The sequence below is a fragment of the Thunnus maccoyii genome, chromosome 20 (genome assembly GCF_910596095.1).
Source record: "Thunnus maccoyii chromosome 20, fThuMac1.1, whole genome shotgun sequence".
Taxonomy (NCBI): Eukaryota; Metazoa; Chordata; class Actinopteri; order Scombriformes; family Scombridae; genus Thunnus; species Thunnus maccoyii.
In genome coordinates this window covers 27062264-27087088 of record NC_056552.1, presented here as the reverse complement: position 1 = coordinate 27087088, position 24825 = coordinate 27062264, and positions in this window count along the sequence as shown.

Sequence of the window (24825 nt, the reverse complement as noted above, 5' to 3'; positions counted from 1 at the left end):
TTTATGTGCTTTTTTATTTTTATGTAAAGAAACATAATATTCTCACTCAGGAGAAGGTGTTTTCTCAATATGTATGCATAGAGTACGACAGTGACGCTTGAGCACATGTTCAATGGATTATGAAACATTTGAAATTAATTCTGTGACTGACATGTGATACAACATTAAATGTTATGAACACAAAAGCACTGGTTGTAAATGTAAAAGGAGCAGCAGCAAATTAAACACATGACATATCAGCTAGCAGATTTTGTTACACAGTGTAAGAGGACAATTTCCCTAATTTTGCGGCAGCATTTTAGTGCACCTGATTTTGACTTTATGGTGTCTGCCTTTGTGGCTGAGCAGAGTTGACAAAATCTCCAGAGGAGCCACGGAAAAAAAGTGGTTTTCCAGAAATAATTACTGTAAAGGAGGAAAGGGGGGAAAAGAAGGGATGGCAGCAGTTACCATAATCTCTCTTTTTGAGAAGTTATTATAATCCCCCTTTTTAGTTTCTCCTCGCCACCCCCCTAACCTCTTCTCTCTGCTGTCCTCCACATCAACATTGCACTTTACAATACCGCTTCTGGTATATTCTCCAGTCCTCCCCTCTAACACTCCCAGAGAGAAGTGGAAATACTAAAATGAGCAAATCTTATCTGTGGAGAGACAGTTACAGTGGCTGATTTCAGCCTTCCTTTAGCTTTTGGTGGTGGTGGTGTGTGGAAGGAGTGGAGATACGCTTCTAGACCGGTGCTGGGAATTACCACTCAAGAATGCATGACATTGTGTCAGACCAGACCTACATGGGCAAAATATTACAGATACATTTTTAGGGGAAGAGAAAAAGTTACGTGAGGGAAAATTCCCTCAATATGACAGCAGATGTCAAAAGGACGCAGAAGTAAAACACACCTCACTGTGAAATTGTCCTGTCAGCAGTGTGTACGTTGATGTGCAGCTCATTCAGTGGGAAAGGTCTACATACATGGTGTGGAAAGACTGTATGTATGTCACCAGCCCATTTATGAACTGAGTAATGTAATTCATTCAAAATGCAATACATTTCACACACACAATTGAAAAAAGTATGTGAATTTCCTCAGAGAAAAGCCATTGTAGAAAACAAATGACTAGAAATGAATGAACCTGGAATGCTTTAATTGAAAAAAGAGAAGAAAGAAAAAAAAACCCACACATACATGAAAAAGGAATTTGTATTGCAAGCGTATCTGTGAGTTTAGGTGCAGGTTTTGTAAGCGTGCATGCACCAACAACTCTTACTTCTTCCGTATTTTTATATGCCTTATGTGCAGGTTCAGTAACCTTCATGTTTACATTTTTATGTCACATTTATGAGTGTTTACGCACCTATACACACAAACACTCATTCACATAGCACATTCTGCAGCTTCACACTGAGGACCACTCCAGCCAACAATTTAAAAGTGATCGTGTGCATCTTCCCATGCATTTCTACTGTATTCCTGCTGTCTACTCTGTACAGTGTCCAGCTGTATATTGTATAACACACAGTCCAGTACAGTTAGTTGCAGCTCCCGCAATAGTGAGTGTATAGAAAAAAGCATGTATATACAGTACAGTACTCACGGTGGTTAGGAGTGTTGCTTTCTCTCAGTCCGCTCAGTCCTGCCTCTTTGGATGTCTCTCTCTCTCTCTCTCCCTTTCTATTTACCTTGCTGTCTCTCTCTCTCTCTCTCTCTCTCTCTCTCTCTCTCTCTCTGTTTTCACTGCGATCGCTGCTCTGGACACATACACACACGCCACGGCAAACACACACTCCGCTCTGTTATGCCGCTCTGCCGAACGAACTGCTCTGAGCAAGTGACTGAGATGGAGAGAATGAGAGAGAGATAGAGGGGGAGGAGGGGGCATTAGAGAGAGGAGAAGGAGGGCGAGCTATATGTATGTGTGTGTGTGTGTGTGTGTGTGTGTGTGTGTGTGTGTGTGTGTGTGTGTGTGTGTGTGTGTGTGTGTGTGTGTGTGTGTGTGTGTGTGAAGGGATGCATTTGGTGTGGTTTGAGCTGGTGAGCTACAGTAGGGGAGATCCGGTGAGCTGTGCGAGCCCACAAGTGAGCGGATGCACACATACAAACTGCACTATACATACCATAGTCACATGGATTAATCCATTAATGCCAACACAAACACTAAGACCTGAGCATCAGAAGCATGATAATGAGGGAGGCACAGAGTCACATACACGCGTCGCTGAACACATGGGTTTTAAAACTGAAAGAGAGAGAAAGATGAGGGAAGGGGCAGATGAGGCAAAGACCTCTGCTGATGAGTATGTTTTCCTGAGCATGTGTTTGTGTGTGTATGTGTCTTTTAGAGAGAGAGTCAACTCAGCACACCATGACAGGTAGTGAACAAAGATACAAGCCTTCCTTCCTCACTCCTGTTTTCTTCTTCACCCGTTTCTCTCTGATCTCCATCACCTCATGTGTCCTTCATCTCTAACACTCCTCATTATTTTTTCAGATTTTTTTTCCCTGTCTTTCCATTTTTACCATTTGCCATTCTTAATTTCTATAAATTATGAGCATATCAATATGTATACCTCCAACAGTCATGATACCGTGACCTACTTTAACAACAAACAATAGGAGTACATTGTCAAAAATTGTTCGAGCAATTCTTTGTATTGCTCAAATCAATCATACAGACTTGATTACAAGTGACACACATTTCTTACTTTTTTTTTACTATTGGACATTAAAAGCACCACAGTGACAATACCCCCAAGGTATTGTCATGTGTCATTTTATCAGTGTTACAGTCCTGCGTCTTTAAGTCAGGCCATAGACAGCCTCCGCTTCTCCCCAGCACATTTAATTAAAGGTGAAATTAGCTATTAGACTAGTGTTATGCTGCTACACTGATCCAATGGAGAGATGCTTGGCTGCGCTGCTCCGTAGGGAAAAGGAGGAGATGACAACATGGCTGTTGCACCAAGAATTAGATGGAAGAATATCAGAGTCCTGCACATTAGAACTCATCAACAGTTAAATCCACATATTGAGTAAGTGTTCATGTTGAATTGCGTGTGACCATTGAATAAATACAAATTACAGATGCTCATTATCATATATTTAAAGCGGAGTGTGAGCATTAGCTATGAGGATCCATTGCATCAAAACGAATACACCTACATTAGGGGTGGGAATCTTTGGGAATTTCATGATTCAATTCAATTCAATTCAATTCTTTGGTGTCCGATTCGATTCAGAATCAATTCTTGATTGAATGAATAGAAAAGGGGGCTCTATTTTCAGTCGCTTGCTCCAGTATACTGTGAGCCAAACCATTCACTGGTGTCCTTAGGCCACTGAAATACAATATGAAACATAACTGGCAATTAAGATAAATGGTCTGCAGCCTTTTTATTTTAAAACGTAAACTGCATTAATTACTCAATGAATTAATTTGAAAGCATCTTACAGTCTTCTGTCTGTATAAGAATAACAGAATGAGGGGGAGGCGGAGAGCTCCACTGTGTAGTTATTAACATCATGTCTCCAGCAGTGGGGAACAGAATCTCTGCTGCACCGTTAGCTCTGGGGAAAGACATCGTTGTCCAAGATGCTGAGCGAGTGCACGGTTTTTGAGGTGAAACAGACTGAGCACCGAGTTATTTTCTTCACACCAGAGTTGGTTTAACTTGTTTACCACGGCAGTGTGTGTTGGGCAGCCAGTCTCATTTGTTGCTGCTAGAGTTCACTGCTCCGCTCCACTAATGTTAGTCTCTGAGTGATGGCGTAGCAAATTCACAATATACTTCACATTCGTCTTGCAAAGGTAATTATTTAGTCATTAAATCAAAACATGCTTGCAACCGCTGCCTTTTTTGAAGATGAACTAACTCTAGCGCTGTAGACTGTCCAGGCGCTGCACTGCCTTTTCATTTTTTAATTGTTCTTATTCTTATTGTTTTGTTTATTTATTTGTCTCATTGTCAATTCCTACACTTTTACTTTTTAGCATTGTTAATTTATCTTGTTTTTAAGAGATATAGCCATATATACTTCTTTTATTGTTATTTCATTCTATTGTATGTCTGTACCTCAACACCACTAAAAATGCAGGTACTCCCTCAATGCATTTTCTGAGGTTTTAAATAAAACAAATGAATGAATGAATAAACTTAGGCCCACACGCACACACAACTCAGGTTGTGAACTCTGGTTTCATGTCTCAAAATCCACTATGACCATCCCCCCCACTGAAAAAAGTGCATGTTTTTACAAAACAAATTAGTAGTGTATGACGTCATTTTGAGGAGACAGGGTTGGACAGTTAACACATTCATTGTACAGTCCTAGTGACAGTCATCCTGCATCATCAGCACTATGGAGACGTGGGGAGATCAAATTCTGCTGGCTGACAGCAAGTCATGCTGCACTTTACTGAACCTTTCATGTTTATTTCTCTTCACAATTCACAATATACTTTACGTTCGTCTTGCAATGGTAATTATTTAGTCATTAAATCAAAACGTGCTTGCACCTGCTGCCTTTTTTGAAGATGAACTGCAAGACAACTCTAGTGTATGTACGCACTGTAGACTGCTGTCCAGGTGCTGCGCTGCCCTCGTAGTTGAGCTCTGCCTTTTTCTTTCTGTCAACACCACGTTATTAACTAACATTTAGAAATTAGATTTTTGACATCTGTGATTTGATGCAGAATCATCCTGGTCCGCATCGCAATGCATCTAAGAATCGATTTTTACCCCACCCCTACCTAAAATCTGCCTAAGCAGCATCAACAAATGACAAGCATGCATTACTGCATGTGATAAACTGTGCACAGGAAGAGAGGGCAGGACATTGATGTAAATAAATCTAACCTGTGTGAGAGACTGGGGAGTAAAATGCAGTGAAAGAAGAAGCCTCTTAAAAGAACTAATTTATCCACCCCCAGTTCTGACAAAAATGCAGTGCTTATACCCTGGGGTAGAGCAGCGATTTTAAAAGTGTCGGGGTTCTAGGGGTGGGACATGAGCACAGCAACCCCCTGCCTTTGAGCTCTGTTCCAGTCTCAACATCCCAAATCAAAATGAATGCCATGCATTTAAAAAAAAATTCTACTACTGTAGTTGTAACCACTGTTTCAGCTTACCATAAAATAATTACTGAGACCATATTAGTGTAACAACTCAGGAGAATTTATTTAGGGTCTGGTAGCAGTTTACTACCTTCATCCAGTTATTTGTATTAACTGCTGGACTGGAGCATAGCTATCCTTATTATACTTCAGATAATCACAGAGTGTCTTTATCCTACTTCCTTATAAATAAATAAATTAAAGGAAACTTACACTTCCATTAAAATGAAATGGATAGGTATAGATGCAAAACAAATTCAACCCTGGTAACAAATCAGTATCTAAATAATTGGCTTAATAACATTAACGATTACAGGTTCAACCTGGAAATGTATTATGATGCCCTTAAAGCTTAAAGAGTCCTTTCTGAGTCCATGGACTAGAAGAACCTAAACCGTCTTCATTGGAAAGACACTGTCTCTTTTAGTAGGAATCCAAAGTGGACTTTTAATTGTCTTTAATTGGGAAATTAAATACCTAAAGTTGTCCAGGAGGCAGCATGTGTCAGCTCCTTTCCAACAGACATCCCTCTTCAACCGAAGTCCACCTCAAAGCTAACAGAAGAATATCACATCAGTAGGCCATTTAAAGCTAGTGAGTGCAGAGAGTGAGCAACTGGCTCTCACAGGCTAACTGCCAAGGCTACAACCATCTGAGCCTGTTTTAAGCTCAATAATAAACAGTACCGTTACTGTGGTCTAACTTTAATACACAATACAAATTATAGCTCATTGTAACTTATATTCAATGCAAAACACACAATACTTCTAACATAAAGAGTAAAACTATGACGTCTAAAGCAACATATTCCTTTGACATTTAGCCATTATGTTACTGTGAAACTGTGGATGTCACAACACCCGTGACACACACGACTGCAACACGCCTGCTTAAAAAAGTGTCTGTCTGCTGTGGAACTAGAATCAAAGACAATGATGACACACCCACTTTACTTTGCAACCAAAAGCAAGCTCACAAATGTGTACAACCACCAGTAATGTCACAAAAAGGCCAGAAAACCTCAAAGGAAAATGAACACTGCCTGACCACTCAAACATCCAGCAGAGCATTAAAAAGACTATGGAGGCTATGACTTATCACCCAAGTGAGCTACAGATATGACTCTGGTCACCACCGCAAAACAAGGGATTAGTCATTTGCTAAACAAATGTGACTCAATGCCTTCCAGCAACTGTTCTTCATGTTGTGCTACCTGCTCTAACTTTACGTTAATGTTAAGTGCCGAGCAGCAATCGAGGCAAAAATACGAATATGCAGCGTTTTTTGGCAACAGCAGATTTATAGATGAGCTTAAAGTGGACCTATTATGCTTATTTCCAGCTCTATATTGGAACACTAGAGTTGCTTTGCATGATTCACAACTCCTTATTTATCTTATGCTGGCCTTTTAGGCAGCCCCTCAGTTCAGCCTGTTTCTCTTAACAGGCAGTATTAGCTCCTGTCTCTTTAAGGCCCACCTCCCGATGAGCCCACTCTCTTCTGATTGGTCAGCTTTCACAATTTTAGAGCTGTTATTGTGAAACTAATATGTTTTGCGCTGTGGACCAATGTAGCAATTACACATTTTGATGCAAGCCTGGGTTGTTATGTGATTGTTAAACTAGAAGAACTCTTGAGTCTAAAACAGACCAGCAGCATACAACTTTTATAGTTTTCTTGTGTAAAAACAAACATTAGTGGAAGCTATATGAGCGAATCGTACCATGGCAGAGCATATCATTGTCCTATTTTCCAGCATCAACACTGGTTGAGGCTACATAAAAGCAACATGTACTCACAGTACAATTGCAAAAAAAATCTTAGTAAGCTGATCTGGACAGGCTGGCTGTACGGGTGAGGACACACAAAAGACTGAACACAGTGCAGCACTCCAAACTTGTGTTGTATATTATATATTATGCTTTATACATCCTTTGAATTTGCAACTTCCATTAGCAGTATATAGTTTACCAATACAGTCATATTAAGTATTGCTGATGTGACTTCATAGTGAACATCCTATAAACAATGAGGGCTCCTGATGACGGTAGAAGGAGTTTGCCTACCCTAGATTGTTGGGTCTAAACAACACTGACCAACTGATTGGGATGTTGAGACAGTTTTGATAATCCTACAGTCATATGACAAAAGTATGTCAATAATACCTCTTGTGAGATTAGTTTTAGGCCTGCACAATCAATCCTATTCTTACATGGTAACAATGCTGCTGTATTTGCATTAATCGGAAGATTTGTTGCATCAAATCAAGCATTTCCAAATGCTTGATTTGAGGAGGAGGCAGAGCAGCTATGTAAGTAAAGAAAGCCTGAGATACAGAGGAAGATATGAAATAAAAAGCTTCGTAAGAACAAAAAAATTGCCAGAATTGGGGAAATCAAGTGATGTTATGAAGAACAAATAAGTCTAACCCCATGGTGCAAGAGTTTGTACTGTAAAAGTGTAGTGTAGTGTCTAACTTTTCAGTGCCTATTGAAGGTAGAAAAGCAAGCTGATATGATGAAGGTGAGGCCTTCAAAGATGACACTGTTAACAGCAGCAGTAATGAGGAATAATAATATTCAATATCTCACTCTCTCACTTTCTTTCTCTGTTTGTCTCTGTGTCTTTATCTCTCTCTCATCCAGCCCCCACAGTAAAGGGTCATGGGATTTTGTGGGTGGCATCTGTAAATAGATAATCATCTCCCTTGGCAAAATAGACACACACGCATCCTCACATGCACCAGACAGGATAGTGTATGCCCCCACACATACACAAACACACACTCTTCAAACAGGTTCCCTCTCTCTCTCTCCTGGATTAGTAAATAGGAGAATAACGGAGTGATAAGTAGGCAGGGGGTTTGCAGTATAACTGGCAGCAGCAGCACTACAGACATACACAACTAAATAATGAAGCCCCATTTATTATTACTGCACATGGAACAAGCTGAGAGCGGTTTGAAGTGCTCTGGCTTCCCCTTCATCTCATCTCTCCCTCTGTCTGTCTCTCTCTCCCTTTAATTCTGTCCTTTTCATTCCTTCTGTCTCTATCTCTTAAATGATTCTCTGTCGTCCTCCTTGTTCTCACTCCTTCCTTTTTGTTTCCCCGTCTCTTGTATGAGCTTATCTGTGTGAAGAACAGCCTAATTTTTTAAGAAATGTACATGCCTATAAACTTCCTAAACACATGTGTCCTAAGATGAAGATAACTTCATTCAGCCATGTAGGAAAGTTATTTCAGAGAGTAAGTTACAAGATTCATCCACGCTCATTACAGGTGATTCAATTGTGAGTAAGTCTGGACAGTGGAAACATACGAGGTCTAGCCATGTGAGCCAACATTCAACATCTCCTTGCCCCCTCTTCGTTCCGACTACACTGATAGTTGGGGATTCCATGATCAGGAACATCCATTTCTTCAACACAGCAACATGCTGCTTCCCTGGAGCCACAGTCCCTTAGATCTTGCTAAAGCTCCTGTGTCAGAATAATAGTACATGTACGAATTAATGACACAGTGTTTCAGAAGTCTGAACTGACTAAATGACTTTAACCATCTTGTAAATGTTTTAAACAGCTGTGGAAAGACTGCCTTTATCATGGTCCAATTCTTTCACTTGGCTGTGGATCAGAGCAATTCAGCAGAGTACTCAGTCTCCACACTTGGCTTGAGTCGGCTTGCAGGGCTCAAAATGTAGGCTTTATAGACAATTTTAATTTATTTTGGGACAGCGCTTCCCTTTTTAAGACAGACAGTATCAATCCTAACAAGCTGGGTAGCCGCATTCTTGCTGCATGCTGTGCAATCCTGTTCACGTGACTGACTGTTTACTCTCCACACAGACACACGGTTACCTCCCTCTTCGTCTCAGAGTACTGTTTCTCATGAGAACTCCCCCTTCTGGCCCCATCTGTCATTACCCCCTGCAGCTGTTGGTCTCCCCATTCAAACAATTGTGACAGACAGGTTTTTTCACCCACATGGCAGCTTCAATGCTGTAACAAAAACTACCTCTCTTACTTAAATAGTGTCCATGCTTCCTCATCATCTGCCACCCCATGTAATCTGGCTCCTCTAAATGTGAGGTCTCTCTCAAGTAAGTCCTTCATTCCTAATGATTTTATCTCATCCACTTGCCTCAACTTCCTATTTTTGACAGAAACCTGGGTGAAACTTGGTGAACACAGCCAGCTTTTGGAAGTATGTTGTCCTGACTATGATTTCCACAGCTCCCCTTGGCCCACTGGCCGTGGCTGAGGCTTAGTGTTTATTTACAGAAACTGCCATAAGTGCACTCCCATCGGTATTAATAATTATTCTACCTTCAAAGTCCTGATGTTCAAAACTGGTGGTTTATGCCCGGTACTGTGTGTAGTTGTTTATCACCCTCCTAGGCTGGATGCCATCTTCCTCACTGAGATCTCTGAGTTTTTATCTTCAGTTGGTGTGAATCATGAAAAAATTTTAATCTCTGGTGATTTTAACTTTCATGATGACCTCTCATCAAATGTCAGAGCCACTGCATTTCTTGGTATTATGGACTCTTTTAACTTTGTGCAGCTTGTCTCCAGCCCAACCCATAACCGTGGCCACATTTTAGATTTAGTTTTTACACTTGGTCTGACCATTCACTTGCTAGCTGTGGAGGGGTTAGGGATCTCAGATCATCTGTGCGTCAGGTTTTCCACCATGTTTCATACTGTTCCCAAATCTCAATTACCTGCCTCTTACTCCTGCACAATAAACCTTCTACTGCTAGAAAATTCTCCAACGCTTATATAGCTTCTTCCCTATCTTGTGACTTTGACACCTGTTCTTCCTGCCTGAGTACAAAGGAACTAATCAACCAGTTTAACTCTACTTGTATAGACATCTTGGACTCTGTTGCCCCACTCTATATTAGAAAACCTAAAACTAAAACTCAACCCTGGTTTAATGACAATACAAATGCTCTTCAGCAATTATGCGAAAAAGCAGAAAGAAAATGAAAAAAAGACAGGCTTCAAGTTTCATATGATATGAAAGGGCTGTGGCTCAGGAGGTAGAGCGGGTTGTCCACTAATTAGAAGATCGGCCATTCAAATCCCGGCTCCTCCAGTCCACATGTTGATGTGTCCTTGGGCAAGATACTTAACCCCAAATTGTATGAATGATTAGATTTCCTCTGATGGGCAGGTTAGGACCTTGCATGGTAGCCCCTGTACCCATTCAGCGTATGAATGTGTGTGAATGGGTGAATGTGGTTTGTGGTGTAAAAGTGCTTTGAGTGGTTGGAAGACCAGAAAGGTGCTATAGAAGTACAGTCCATTTACCATGAGAAGCTGTCTTGTTAACTACCAACAATCTGCTAAAGCCGCGAGGGCACAATACTTTGCTGACATCATCTCCAGAAATTCCTTCTCTCCCAAAGTACTTTTCGACACAATTAATTCAGTCCTAAACTGGTTCTGTTCCCTCCTGCTTTAAAGATGCAGTGGTACATCCCATTATTAAAAAGCCCAACCTCGTTGCAACCATTTTAGATCATTTACAGCCTATTTCAAAGCTGCCATTTTTATCGAAAGTCATGGCTCTTGTCCTTTTCAGAAAATAACAATATTATGGAGAAATTTCAGTCAGGTTTCAGGGCACGTCACAGCACAGAGTCAGCTTTGCTTTACTTTAGCTCTGCCTTTGATATAGTCAACCATTCTATTCTTCTGAACCGTGTTTAGCACCAGGTTGGTATTCAGGGTAGCATCCTCCAGTGGTTCACCTCCTACCTAACAGATAGATCGTTTTCTGTCAAAATTGGAGACCTCTTCTCCTCGTCTGCTCCCATCACCTGCAATAATCACCTTTGAAGTTATTCCTAACACGTTACACGCTGTGTTGTCTCTGTGTTATGGGTGTATAGATAGGTAGAGGTCTGTCTGCACTGACGCGATGAGCAAAGTTTTAGCTCAGTAATCAGCACAGTCATCTATGATCTGGGAGAGTCCAGTTCGAGACCCAGTGTGGGGCCCTGCCTCATAAGATAGTTAATGCATGAACACTTATTGTGTACACTTTAATTTTCTAAAAGCATTGTAAAAGCATAATAAAAATAAAAACAGGATTTTTAAGCCTATTTCCACTTTTATTCGAATACAAATACAAAATATTTTGCTGCCTCAACAAATATAGATACAAATACAAATACTGGGCTCTCTACACAACCCTACTCACAAAGGAAAAAAGCTTGTCCTTCGCATCTGCTGCCGATGTCATACCTTCTGTGATGGCCTTAAAATGTTTCCTGGGCAAGGATGTCGCATTAGATCAGGGCATGAAGGTGACAAAATCCACACTGCTGAAAGCTGTAACCCTCAGATTCACCGATGTCAAAAAGGAGCCCCTCTACAGTTTGGCTATTGTAATAGACCCAAGGTGAGAAAAACAACATTTAGCCTAAAATAATCAGCAAAAAATATATTTAACAAAATAAAATAAATAATATAATTTAGATTTGTATACATCCCAATTTAGAATAGTAAAAATATGTTCTGTTTTAGCAGCATAAAATCCGTTTTATCCAGCTTATATACAGTTAATAGGCCTATTTGGGATGACATACTGTATACCAGTTTTATTCTATGCTGGTCTAAAAGAATGAACGCCATGCCAAATTATTGTATTTTCTTTGTTCATTGCTCAAGATGCAAACACGGGGACTGCTTTCAGATCTGCTGGCCGTACAGATAAACCCCAACCAAGGACCCAGAGCCAATGACACAGACCAGCCAGCTAAGGCAGTGCCACAACTGGGTACCCCAGAGCAGGCCCATGGCAACAGCGCCACATAGTATCTGATGAACCTCTACCTCTCAGAGCCACCCATCCCTCAGAGTGCACAGCCACTAGTGTACTGGAAAACCAACAAGGATCCCTTTCCTGCCCTTGCCACTGTTGCAAAAGTTTACCTCTCTGTACCCTGCACAAGTGTGCATACATATTGAGGGAGGAAAAAAGGAAACATAAAGCCTAAAAACTACCAGCATTAATCCTGGTGGCTCTTTGCAGGTGACAAAACTCAAGCTGTTGTTGTTAAGTACCCTTCTGCCATCGAATGGCTCCTCTTTTTGTTTTTAACAGTTTGTTCCCAATTGACTGGTGAAATAAGTTATTAGGGCCTGAGCACCAAAAAGTGCTCTTTTCTCTAAAAAGAATTGCATTTTTGAGGGGCTAAATGTGTTTGAAAACTTATGAAACTTTGCACATGCGTCAGATGTTGTGAAAAATTTAATATATTATGGGTCTCTTATGGCTGTGGCAAAATGGCTCGAGGGAGCCCCCTAGAAAATTTCAAATTAAAAGCCCTCACCTTTAAATTTGATGTAGATTAATGAAATTTAGTAGGCACATGTATTATGTCCAGATGCTCAAAAAAGCCTCTTAAAGCCATACCTTAAGTCCAACCTTAAGGCCATTTTGAATTTATTTTGCGATTTTTGCACACTTTTTGCAATTTCCAGGCGTTGTATTTTAACAAACTCTTCTCAGAGATTTAACACCACACAAATCAAATCAAATTTTGTCAGTGTCATCAAAAGACCTTTTCAATGAAAAATTATAAAATCTTCAGTTTTCAATGAATGCCATTGCCATGGCAACGCAGTGAACTTTAATGTGTCACCATGAAACAGTTATTATAACTTGTTATAATAACTAGGCCTAGTTGTTATAACTTAAATGTGCATTGTCCAATCTGTCCCAAATTTCACATGCTTGATTGGAGTCCAGGCCAGAGCACACTTACATGTCAATATTGAATCATAGTCATTGCGCCACCTACTGACAACAGGAAGTCAGCTTTATGTGACAAACATCATCTGATTTACATGAATCACACTTGATACCATATAGCAATGTAACTTTTTAGAGAAGAATTTGAAAATGTAAATGACAGTTGTCAGAGCATAAAACCAGTGATCTGTTGATCTTTACAAATCAAGACTCAATAGTCTAACAATGGCATAGCTGTCAGTGCTAAAAAAAAATGTTTAAATTAAATTGAATCGTGGAGGCAGGAGATTGTAAGATGCTTTCAAATTAATTAATTAATTAATTAATAATGCAGTTAACTTTTGGCTGTGGACCATTTATATTTATATTCAAACAGTGGAGATAATAAAACAGCTGCGTTATCATGCATGGCATATACATTCAATAACTTTTTCTTGATTTGTTGGAAAAAAAAACAGAATGTGGAAGCACACACAGTGATCACAATGACACTGGTCACATGATGACTGAGATGAAACTTGACAATTTGTTTGTGAGTTCAAGTGCACCTGGTAACTTCACAATTCACGTCACACTTTTTTCAAAGAAGAGGGCAGACAGAGTCCATCCATCTACATTCTGACAGTAACAACACAGTGCGAAGTTAGCATTGCTAACCAATATCTTCAATCAAAGGATATCAACAACACCTGTCTTCCCTGTCATTTTAGTAACCACGTCATGATAGGTTGGACTGTTGGAGGGCATTATAGGTTTTCAACACATCTCAGAGGGGTGCTGTTTCACCAATATATCCATGTGTTTCACCAATACATCCATGTGTTTCACTCTATACAGCCATGTGTTTCACTCTATACAGCCATGTGTTTCACTCACTCAGAAGCTCAGTAAAAAAAAATCCAAAAACACCAAAGAAAAAGAAAAATAAGACATGTCTGTTATGTGAAAAGAATATTTATAAAACAGAAAACACAACTGTTGCAAGAGGGAATTTCTAATAAAATGTCTAATGACGTAGGGTGGAGGTTTATGCATAGGTCTATGTAGGCTAGTGACAGGAGGATTTATGCAAACTGAAGTGGTATATATGGCTTTATCAGTCTTTTCTATGCCAACTTACTGCAGCAATTTAAATGTATTTATAGAGCTTTTATACACATACATTTTTGGTGACCTTGGGAGTTTTTACACTTTTTATAATAATAACTTTTATTAATGTTGTAGTCCTCTGTTACAGTCTTTTTAGGATCTTAAATTTAGAGCACTGAGGAGTTTTGTTAGACTTTTTAATGATGTGCAGACACGCAGGTGGAGAGTGACAAATGGAGAAAAAAAGGGGGAAAGATGGCAAAGGAAAAAGTGTTTAAAAAAGCCATATTTAGCTACACTTCCTGCCACATTTGTGTGAGCTGTGAGCCGTGCAGGAACGTGATGATGGCAAGGAACAGCCAAAATAATGATTTCTTATTGTCCTTTCTGTCACCCGCAATGTCACGCAGAATAGCCCTCAAAGTTAGCCCAGATGCCACAGTCAATCTGCTTCCTCTGCCATACTTGTCACGCTAGGCTTGGCTGGCTGCTGCTGCGCATCAGTCCGGGCCTCCACTTTATACACAGCAAACAATCAGCTCTCATGTTGCTGTCACAGCAGACCTACCTCCGCACAGAACAGCCTGTGCAATACAATACGAGCAGACATCCACTCTGAAAACTGTGCTTGTGTGGTGTGAGACAATGTTTGTTCTGCTATCTTTGTGGGAAGTTTTGCTTACAAAACCTGCAAATAAGGATGTTTTGTATATTTGTTATTATGGAGTTGATTATTTGGATTAGGATTGTGTTTAAGCAAAAGTCAATCATCACTTTTAGGATTAGGATGTGGGTAAAGGGTTAGCATTATTATGTGTGCCAAGGTGCTCATCTTTTCAGGCATGTTTGTGATGGAGAGTGAGGCTATGGTCCAAAGAGTAAGTGACTAGGTTCTGATGAGGATCTGGTTCTTGGTGTGGATCTAGGATTTCCTTGCAGAATTTCTTCACATTTTGAGATGTGAGATGAAGGAGTTTTTAAACAGTAATTCTACACCTGCTGAAAAGCAGTTCATTGCCATCTCTGGTTTAACATTTCAAGTCTGCAACCTCTCCGTAAGGTGAGAGATTTGACCATTGGAGGTCAGCAAAAACAAGATTTTCAGGGAGCATTAAATTTCTTTTTAACATTTGCTCTCATGAACTGCAGAACTTACTTGAATAACAAAATTTGGCACATGCATCCCATTAGTGTCAATGTCTGAATTCTGGTGCACATCCAAATGCAGAATTCTACACATTTTCTCTTAGTAAAATATTGTCGGTACTGCGAGGAGCACGTTTGGTTATTAGCAGTAATTAATAATTATCAATGGTAATTATCAATCATTAACATCAAAACAGTTATTAATATGAATTAATAATATGGGGCACCACCCAGAAACTGGGACCAATAACTAAACAGTAAGGTAGTCTCATAAAAGGAGTTCACTTAGAATACTAATATCTGAGGGATATCAGCATCCATGGGTGAACGAAGAGGGTTTGAGTCCAAGCTCTGATTCTCTCAACCAGCCTCTTATCACAACAAATAAACACAATAATTACAAAAGACTTCAATTTTAACAGAATTATTAACCTCAGCAAGAATTAATAAAATTAACAAATGCTTTAGTCACCAAATCACTGTACTACAGGTACACTACCTAAACAAACATAAAACACAGCTGTACATGGTTAAACACACATGCCGGTGAATGCGTGCATGTGTGTGTGTGTGTGTGTGTGTGTGTGTGTGTGTGTGTGTGTGTGTGTGTGTGTGTGTGTGTGTGTGAGACAAGATGGCAGCTGCGATCTGGGATGATGGTGTCGCACGAGAGTTCAGATGGCAGACATGACTATGAGAGGAAGTCATGTCACACGGTTCAGTTAGTCCAGAATTAGGGTTTGGGGCTACCATTATACAAAAGACTATAATACTGTCAACTGTTGACACTGGGGGTAACCTGCAACCGCAAACCAGTGGTTGGAGACTTTTCTAGTCAGTGTGCCAGTGTAACATAGTTGAGAAGGTTCAGGTTAAATCCTGCTTAATAGGACATCTATGCCACGTGCTCTTGTAGATTTGTACCTGCACTGAGTAGTAACAGCAAAGGATTATGGGTAATCCTCAAAGCAACGTGTCTATGAATGTCTGTAGACAAAATCATTTTAAACAGTGTGGAACTTTTGTCTCCCCCTTCTGGCAGTGAGAGTAAACAGTAGTTACCTGGACGTAGCTCCAGTTCTATGAGTACATGTGTGAGCCAGTTTCCATTGCTACTGTTATGGCTGTAAAACAGTGGATAAATTGTTTTGAGTGTCACAACCCCCACGAAATGACCAATTTCGCTATCAGAATTTGATCCATTCAATCCGATAACAGTTGGAAAGTCTAGAAGAGCTGCACAGTTAAATTATTTTATCCCTCAAGTTAGCGGAGGGCTAAACTGGAAGTTAGCTGGCTCGGCCAGCAGAGATCTCTGGTGCACATGCTCTATGGATGCCCTTCAGCTCTGGCAAACCAATCATTGCAGATTGACTTTTATTTCACCCTGCCATAAGAACAAGAGGATTCATATGAGTATTGGCTTAGACTGAACGGAGCTGCTGATGTTGCTGCAAGTTGTCTTAAAGAGCAGGGTAATATGTTTGACTAACCCAGTGTTGAAGTCACAAATATGTTCATCAGACAATGCCCCAGCAGGGATTTAGCTCTTACCTTTTGGTCCATGACAATTGATAAATGGTCAGCTCGTGAGGCTCAGGAAGTGTTAGATGAATACCATCTAGAGAATGGACTCAGGTCTTCTACAGAGTGAAGTTGCAGAATCAACACGAATAAAGAGGAGGTTAGCCCTAATGTGACTTTAGTTTCAGACATCCCTGAACAGAAAAAAGCTGTGAGTCAAGACACCTTTGCTCTAGAGAAGTTGATTGGAATGCTACAGAAAGTGTTCTTGAAAGTGTTCTGGAGCATAACCTGGGTCCTGAAGACCCAGGTTATGCTCCTGAAGACCCAGGTTATGCTCAAGCCAATAAAAAGCCACATACTAACAACAGGCTTCCAGAAACAGAGGGCATGTCATGTTCCATATGTAAAGACAGCTCTCACTCTGCCCTCACACACTGTCAAGAGAACAAGCTGTGTTTCCTGTGTCACTTACCTGGCCATCCAAGATGCAACTGCCCAGGAGGGAGACGTCCTCCACTCTATGGTCAGTAGGGAAACTGAATAATCTGCACGCAGGTGAGGACAGCACAGATCAAGTGAGTGAGCCTCCTACTTTGGATATGACAGACATAGATGATTATGAAATGCTGTATCACACCTACAGCAGCATAGTGACATCACAAAAAACACTGACTGTGCAAGGCCTGCAAAGACTCTCGAAGATCGATACCCTATTCTACACAGATGTGACTATACTGATAGTGGGCATGTTCTCAGAGCATTAGTGGACAGTGGATCTATGGCATACACTATAATTGAGACAGCTGACAAAACTTTCACAGTCTATCCCTAACATTGACAAGAAATCAGCTGAGGACTTTGTCATTGTTGGTTTTGGGGGTCACTTTGTGACACCCTCTGCTATGTATGACCTCACTGCATCAGTTTATGGCTATAAGGTGATAATTCCTATTCTAGCCATGCCAGGCCAAACTGATGAAATGATTCTCCACAGCAATGCCATCAAGTGGCTCATTTCACAGATGAAAGTGACTGTCAGTGGCCAAAACATCACATCTCCAGCGAATAGTGCTCAGAATGAGTCAGAATGCTCTGCTGTCCTCAGATGAATGGAAAGGTGGAGCAATGCCAAACAGAATTGGCATGGAGAAACTCAAAAGATGTGTCACTTTACCGCCAGTGTCTGAACATTTAGTGCGGGCTAAACTGCCTGCATCTGCAGTGGAGAGTACAGTAATCACTGAACCCAACCAGTCCAAGACCAGACCTGCACAAATTCTTGTGGAAGAGTTGTCATTTCCTTAAGGGGGAGATGGTTGGGTTCCAGTCAAAATAGTAAATCCCTCTGAAAAGCCACTCAACCTTAAAAGGAATGCAGGGGTTGAAGATGAGTCCCCCTGCCTTTCTGTGCAGGATTTACCTGAACCAGATCACGTCCAATCCATTGCACAGTACACACAGAGCTCATCATCTGCACCTAGATTGGAAGATGAGATATCACACACCTTGAGTGACATGGGCCAGCAGGATTTGGACCTCTCTTGTGGAGACTTTCCTGAGTGGAAACTGCTGCAGATCATTGAGCAGTATGAGTCCAAAAATCAGTCAGCAAAGCAGGTTGCCCGTTGTCTCTGAATGACTTTTTCTGTATATATGGTTTCCCTAAACGCATCCACTCAGATAAGGGAACCAATTTTGAGAGTCAACTCATTAAAGAGCTCCTGGAGATGGTTGGTATCCAGAAATCACATAACATCCATACCATCCTATGAGGAATGGAGTTTTCAAGCGATACAACAGGACTCTTGAGAACATAAAAAGGGCCTTACCTCCCCATTCCAAAACCAGGTGGCCACAAATGTTCAGATGCTGACATTCTGTTACAACTGCACTGAACACAAGATGACAGGTTTCATGCCTTTCTCTCTCATGTTTGGGAGGATTCCACATCTGCCTGTTAATGTTGTGTTCCAGCATGCCCTCCCCAACGGTGCTCTTCTTGACCACTGTGAGGTCACTCTTGCTTAAAACATGACGTGTCTGAAGCTGCACGCATTGCCCGGTGGAAAAGTCAGACAGAACAGGCTCGTCAGACAAAGAACTACAGCCACAAAGCAAAAGGTTCACCCCTCACTGTTGGCGACAGAATCTTGCTTGCAAATCATGGTGAGAGAGGGAAGAGGAAAACTGCAGACAAATGGGAATCCACAGTTTATGAAGTGGCATCTATGAAGCCTGGAATCAATGTGTACTGCATCAGAGATCCTGTGACACCAAGGGAAAAAGTTGTTCACAGAAGCCTCCTACTCCCTGAGAGTTTTCTCTATGCAGGAGGTGACGACACCTTGGAGTCAAGCTGCTCTTCGGTTGCTGGAAGTGGACAGTATGACCCAGTGGTTCCTGTTGGCATACAGGACAGTGAGACAAACACAGTTAACTGGGTCCTGCAAATGGATGATGCAAGTGATGGGGACACTACAGCCAGCCAGCCAAATTGTTCTCCTGTTGTGGCTATGGGCGCCCAACCGCCAGAGACCAAAGTGACTCTGTTTTCCAAAGACCAAAGTGACTCTGGTCTCACATGCTGTCTGAGATCTTGAATACCTCCTATTCATCAGTGCATGCTGCACAGTTCCCTTCCCCTCAGCCCTCTGCTGAATGTGTGGTGTCCCAGGATGCACCCTCCCAGCCCTCAGCAGACGAAGCTCAATATGTCCCCTCCCCTGAACATGCAACTGACACACAGCCAGGTGCACTCACACAGGACCATGTAGTTTGCACACAGCCGCCTCCACTTTCCACTAGGGCAGGTAGACCTGTAAAACCCCCAGTTCGACTTATTTGTGAAATGAACGAACAGATTGTAAATGACACAGTGTCAACAGTTGATTCTTTGTTTTCTTTTGTGAGGAACATGTTTTCTGGATAGATTGTTGAATGTTCTGAGACTTTTTGCACTTGTACTTACTAGGGGTGTACCTGAATACAAATACGTTATTCAGCAAAGCATTAATAGTGGGTTTTTTATGAACGTTTATTTTGTACAAATATTTTTTTAAATGATTTGTTTTCAGGATGAAAAAAAACATGTCAAATACCAGCGCACAGGTCAGTTACATCGCTATCTCAGTCTGTCTCCCCTGCTCGGCTGTTACGTGTATCAGCAGATCTCACCAAGGGGAGTCACATAAACCTGCTGTATGATGCACATTTCCTTATTTGGACATCACTCCCGGAGTTGGGGGTGTTCCCCAGAGATAAAGCTGAGCTACTGACACGAGCAAAGTGCTTACAAGGGACTCTTCATAACCTGTTGTTCACTTTCTCCTTTCCACAATGTTAGGTTGTAAAAAATAGGCAATAAATGAAAATTGCAAAGCAAGAATCACCTTTGAAGTTCTTCTCTACATGTTACACACTGTGATGTTTCTGTGTTATGGGTATATAAATAAATAGAGGTCCCTCTACAAGTTGACAATGCACTCAGTTTAGCTCAGTAGTCAGCACAGTTGTCTATGATTTGGGAGACTCGGGTTTAAGAACCAGTGTATGGACCTCCTATGTAAGATAGTTTATTCATAAACTGATGATCATTCTACTTTATTGTCCTTTGTCATAAATGCAGATGTGGAATAAACCTGCTGTTACCACAAGCCTGACCAGCTCCAGGAGATTTGTTTAGACAGGAGACATCTCACAGAGGTCACACCAGTGTTCACAGGACAAGTGTTTCACTCATTGCTCATGTGTATCTCTTTTCTCCACTCTGCTATCTTTGCACGCTGAGTCAGTTTTTGCTGGAGCAGCTCATATCTCTGAAGTATAAAATTCACCTTTGAATCAATGTGGTATTAATATTTAAATATGGATTTTATTTATTATTGAGTTACTATTATTGAATTATCTTTACTTACATTATGTACAAAACAGTTTGTTTTTTTTTCATTCATGTCACTTCTGCTCTAATGTCTTTGAAGCAGTTGAAGGGATGTTACAGTCCTGCTAATGTACACTATTCTATTCTATCTATATAGATAAAAATAAAGACAGCACGCTGCGCACAATAACTAAAGTAAGTAAAGTACACCCACAAAGTATGTGTCATCGTATCAATATTAAATGAGCTGTAAATGTGTTTTCAATCAGACTGTAAAACAAAAAATGGAGACAAAATAATATTCGAAAAGGTTTTGCTGAAGAGCAGACTGCTTGAGGACAATCTGCTTCACATGACCAGTTTAGGATTAGGCCCCAGGATAAGGTTTATGAAAAGGACCGGGGATGGTGTGCAGCTGATGTTAGGAACGTAGTGGTAGATCATGGATAGAGAAATATGGATTGATCAAATATAAGACAAAAAAGTCAGAAAAGTGTGTGTATATTAGACTAAGTGAACAACTTTTCATTCCTTTAGTTTGTATGCTGTGTGTGTGTGTGTGTGTGTGTGTGTGTGTATGTGTGTGTGTGTGTGTGTGTGCATGCATGCACCCCCATACATGCACCCTTGTGTCTGGCAGCTGATTGTATCTCTAGGGTGAGTTTGAGCTTTGCAATTCATCTTTTATTTGCATAACGCCATGAGGTCTCCCATAGACATTAATTACTGTGATCTGTCGCTCTTTCTGTCATTTTCTCTCTTTCCTCTCCCTCCCTCTGCCTTCCTCTCAGCTTAAGCACTTTTTCTCCTCAGCTAAAGGTCAGTGTTAATCACTGGCTGCAATAAAAGGGATATTTTCCTTATGAGAGTCCTGTTGTACTCTGTTTCCAATTAGCTTTGGCTTTAAAATACAGCTTCCAGGGATGGCCAGGGGACAAGTACAACCCCTCCAAGACCCTCACACACACACACACAGTTCTATTTGTTTGTCATTTCAAAACCTCTTCCCTCTCCCTCTCTCACCAAACTTCTATTTACTCCCAGCAGAGGCAGCAGATAAAAATACCTCATTTTGAAGGAGCAGCCCGGTGCTGGTGGCTACTCACACTGAAACTCATTTGTTCTACTGGAAACAAGACAATAGAAGCTGGTATTCAATCAAAGCCACTAAAAACAAGTCAAAAGGCCATCCGTCATCCTCTACAAGTATGGATTAACTGCACCATGAGGTCATTTATAGTATATTGTCCTACACTGACTTTAAGCCTCTGCTCTGTTCTCCATCTCACACAGAGCACACATATCACAACTAAAACCAAAGGCTGTGGTCAGGTCTTTCATCCATGAATACAAGGGGGCAATGATACCGCAGGGTTTTATGAAAACACTGGCTCTTCAATTCCTCACTTGTTGACTTGATGTGAGAGTTTCAATTCAATTTGCTTTTAATGGCTTGGCAAACTCTCTTTCTGAAGTTACCAAAGTTACAGTTTGGCAGATCTCCCTGTGTTTTCCCAGAGCAGCCCCATATTTTTAAAACACCTAAGGTGTCAGAGAAAAAAAAGGTCCCAAACCCATCCAGTCATTTTAATTAACAACCCCATTTTAATTAAACATTGATTAGCTGCTAATTAGCCCCTGATAGCTCCCAGATGTGAGTGGGAACAGGTACTAGGAGTGACAGGCAGGGGGCCTGATGAAGGATCTGTAGTGCAACCAAATTGTGTTGCCGATCCCCCTAGGGTTGAATGTTTTGTGATTATTTTTTCGATTATAAATGATACCTTCATGTGGCATTCCTCCTAACTGATGTTGCTTTGATAGCTCCCGGATGACAGACGCATGGAAGATTGAGCGTGCATGTGAGTTCTCATCAAATTTAGGCAATTTTCTGCCACTGTAAAGCAATAAATGCATTTTTTAAAAGTGGGAGAGCTGCTGGCTGGTAAATGAAAGTGAGTGTGGATACTATGAGAGCTGGTTTGTTGGGGGGAAATCTTCTCTAAGTGAAGTTTCTCAGGGACTTCACCATTAGATCCTCCTCAAGTCGACAGCAACTCAGTCTGGCTCTAATATCAGCTGAGTAATTGTCTCAGCAGAGCTTTGTCTAAGCACTCATTCTCCAAACTTCTATACAAAAAGTGTGCATCAAATGTTCATTACTTGTTCCCAGTCTGTCCTAGAGTCAACTACTTTTAATAACAGAATACAGCACATGCAGACTTGACACAGAATTAATTTCCATAGCATGAAGTGTACTTTCTGGCACTAAATCACAACTTGAAGAAAATGGAATAATCACCACTGTCAGTTTCATTCATTCCATGTAATATCTACTTGTATTGTTAAAACATAAAAATATACAAAATATTCAACAGTTGACAACATGCTAACAGCTGTGGTGATTACCAGTCAAGTGTTACATGAATTATAATGCAGTCTTGCAAATGGCCGCACATCAAATAAAGTCAACCATCACAAAGGCCCAAACCATGAATAATGAATAGTGTCATCCGCCTTTCAATTAGTTCTGTGTGCTTTGAATCAACCCCGTGCCTGTGTTTGTGTGTATGTATCCCTTCAGTCACAAACATGTCTCCCACATCGAACAGGCCTGCAGCATCAACTGCCAACATCAATAATTATATGTGTATTGTCATGACAGCCACCCATGGATTGCCCCTTTCTCACAATTACTTTCCCTCTTTCTCACTTTGTGTCACACAGGCACAGTGTGTGTGCTTTCTCACCGGATTGATCCAGGATTGACAGAGGTCCTATTCACAACTGTTAGCTGCTCTTCCCACCGAAGAAACAAACTGGTTAAAATTGAGAAAATTGATGCTTCAAAGCAGGATAGAGATTCATCAAATTCTGTTCAGTGGGGCCCCAACACAATAAATTTACAAATTACAAATATATTTCCACATATGTTATGACAGAGACAAGCAAAAACACATACCAACATTAAAAGAAAAAATGCTACAAGTTATTTGCTGAGATCATTACAACAAATCCCCAATTTAGTCACATCAGGGAAATCACTTAGTGACCAAGACCATTTACACTTTCATGTTACCATGCTTGTCATTTGTTTGTTTAGCCAGTATCTAGCATTGCTAGTGCATACAGTTAAATCAAGACCTATAAGTATTGTTTAAGTTCAGTTATTTTTTATTGATTTAGTTTCTAGTTAAATATTATCTATCTTTATTCTAACTTACAACATTCACCATGCATTCCATGAGATATAAGGGGTAGGCCTCAGTCTCATGACACTGATGGCTGGGTGGATGTTTTCCTATAGCTAATGGAAAGTGTACTGTTAAGGTTGCTGTGTAAAAATCTCAACCTGCTTATTGTTACCTTCTCTATTTGTTTTGTTCCCCTACCTCTTACCATACCTGCTCTATTTTGGATTGAGTGCATGTAGATGTCTTCCTTTTGCTGCATCATCCAAACACTGTTGCCACTGTTGATTTATATACTTCCACAACATGCTTTTCTGATTTTGAAAGTTTAATAATGTTTGATATCAACTATTCATTTTTTGTTCATTTCCCAGCATACTAGAATATTCTGGGAGTTTGGGACCCATGTAATTGTAACATTACTACTATTTTACACCTATAACTATAGAATTCACTCAATAAATATTATTTATTACTGTGCTTAATCTTAAGTAACTCTAGATCTACCCACAGATTTTCTAATACCCTGGTCTAATGGGCTATACCACAGTTGGGCCAAATTCTTTATCATATACTCCCAAATGTCTTGCCATTTTATCCTCTGTCCAGCCAAAATAGTTTTTGAAAGACGGACTTAACATACACCCTACTCGCTTTTTTGAAGCGATCAAGTAAGAGGCTTAAGTCTGGGCAGAGGCAGTGTTATAGTGTGTTAGTTTCAGCTTAAGTGCTGTTTTCTTTGTAATGTGAATTGATGGACCGCCGAGTCCATTTGCCCTGCTATACTCTGAGGAATATTTTGAAGTTTGCTGCCTGTTTAGTTGTGTTCACCACGCTAGACTGTTTTGTGTTTGTCCGGCTTGGGACTACCGCTGTGTTTGTGCCACCGTGAGCGAGAAAGTAAGTTGCTTTGTCGATCAGAAATCAGACAACGTGCCTTACAGACTGTCATCCGTACACACGCTCTCTGTGGACAAAGGAACCACTTCTCTCTCAATGTTGATTTCTCTCAGATATTAACATTCTAGGTGAACTCTTTTATGAGACTACCTTGTTTGGTTATTGGTCCCAGTTTCTGGGTGGTGCCCCGTAATTGTTAATTCATATTAATAATTCTAT